This window comes from Nestor notabilis, unplaced genomic scaffold (genome assembly GCF_000696875.1).
Source record: "Nestor notabilis isolate BGI_N333 unplaced genomic scaffold, ASM69687v1 scaffold18068, whole genome shotgun sequence".
NCBI classification, from domain to species: domain Eukaryota; kingdom Metazoa; phylum Chordata; class Aves; order Psittaciformes; family Psittacidae; genus Nestor; species Nestor notabilis.
In genome coordinates, this window is record NW_009939185.1 from 10,914 (window position 1) to 12,998 (window position 2,085).

Sequence of the window (2,085 nt, forward strand, 5' to 3'; positions counted from 1 at the left end):
TTTTGACAGGGAATTTTATCTTGAAATGACTGTGTGAGTTGTGGAAAAAGTGTTGTGATGCCTGTATGAGCTAAGTACTTGCCTCAGGCTTTCCTCACTGTTTCCTGTTAAGTCTTGTCTTTCGAGACATTCAAAACTCTGCAGAAACCTTTTTTCCCCCCCCCTTATAAATGCTGCTACAGGCAAAATCAGCTTGTATTTAAAGAAAAACCCAAGCAAAAACAGCCCGACTCGGATGCCTCTTTAGGCAGCTTTGGGCAAAATCGGCCCCGTCCTGCACTGATGGTCTGAATTTGGAGGGTCCTGGATATTGAATTTTGAATGTAAATGCAGTCTGATGTCAGTTGTTTAAATGTTTTTCCTTGCTAATGGTGCACGGAGAGGACAGTTAAAGTGCCTGTCCTGATTCCAGCTCCACTAATGGCTTCAAGCGGAAACCTAAAACCTGGTGTAGTAATTACCGAAAGGAATGCTTGGGGGTGGGGGCGACGGGAAAACCAGGAGGAACCTTGGGAAAACGGGGGATTTAGGGAAAGGCCGGTTCCAGCTTCAGCCACGGCTTGTCCGTCTGCACTTGGGGTGCCTGGCACAGAGCTCAGATCCTCCTCAAACCCCCAAACTGAGTTGGGGTCCTCCTGGATGCCCTTTTTCCCTGTGGCTGGGGCCATAGGATCATGGAATGGTTTGGGTTGGAAGGATCATCTGAGCTACTGATAGTTCTTAAAGCCCTAAAGCCAGGTTCAGAGTGGGGCTTGTGAGGCTGAGGGTACTCAGCCTGGAGAAGAGAAGGCTCCTAAAGGGGAGCCCTTAGAGCAGCTCCAGTGCCTAAAGGGGCTCCAGGAAACCTGGAGAGGGGCTTGGGACAAGGGATGGAGGGACAGGACAAGGGGAATGGCTTGAACCTGCCAGAGGAGAGACTGAGATGAGCTCTGAGGCAGAAGCTGTTCCCTGTGAGGGTGCTGAGGCGCTGGCACAGGGTGCCCAGAGAAGCTGTGGCTGCCCCATCCCTGGCAGTGTTCAAGGGCAGGTTGGACACAGGGGCTTGGAGCAACCTGCTCTAGTGGAAGGTGTCATCTTCCCATCATCTCAGATTGTGTGGTGAACAGGTCAGGGTCAGGGTGACAGCCCCAGGTGAGTGGGCTCTATTTTTGTTATTAATGCCTCAAAGAGGAGGTGGTCTGACAGCTCCTTAGGAACAGTGGAAACAGTTCCAGGTGGTATTTTCCAAGAGGGATGCAGAGCCCTCGAACAGGTAATTACACTCCCTACAAATTAAAAAATACATAAACCAGAGGGTGGTTTATTGAAGTTTGTCACAAGCCCGTGGAAGTCCAAACTGGGAGATTTATCTGGAAGTGCTGGTGCTGCAGGAGGGTGTCCCAGTGAAAGGCTGGCCAGGAACCAGAGGTGACAAACCCGTCCCATTACAGAAGATTGCTTGGCTGGGGATGCAGCTTGCAGGGGCAGGCAGCGAGCTCTGCTTCCTCCTGGGTCTAAGGAAACACACCTTCAGTTCTCCCTCATGGTGAGCAACACACATGGACCCTTCCTATGAAAAATGCGTGGCTTCAGTCAGTCCTCATGTCTCCAGGGATCCTGTGGGATTGCAGACTGGGAGAGGGTCAAGTTTTCTGCTTGTCCCAAGTTTAATCTATTTTCTGTGACAGATTTTGTAGTTATTTGCCCTGTGTACTGTAGCCAGCTAATATAAACCCTCCTAAACACATCCCTTTCATATCTAAGATGCACAGAACTGTCGATTTTAAATGTCCAGAAGCTGGAAACTTGGATGTCTGGTTTTTGAGTTCAGCGACTTCTGGTTTTTGTGGAGAAAGATCCTCATTTAAAAAATCAGTTGAAAATACTGGAAAAAAAAAAAACCCATTTTTATTCATCAAAAGGTGGTTCTAAGAATCTATTTCACAAGACAGGGCAAGTCTTCATCAGGGACTGTAGTTATAGGACAAGGGGGAATGGATTCAGACTGAAACAGAGGAGATTTAGGTTGGATATAAGGAAGAAGTTCTTTACTATGAGTATGGTGAGGCACTGGAACAGGCTGCCCCAGGGAGCTGTGAATGTTCC

At 48.6% G+C, this 2,085-nt stretch overlaps 1 protein-coding gene across 1 annotated transcript in view; it reads left to right on the forward strand.

Moving 5' to 3' along the window:
- LOC104409763 (cell adhesion molecule-related/down-regulated by oncogenes-like) overlaps positions 1–2,085 on the forward strand; it is a 22,647-nt gene that overhangs the window by 9,973 nt on the left and 10,589 nt on the right.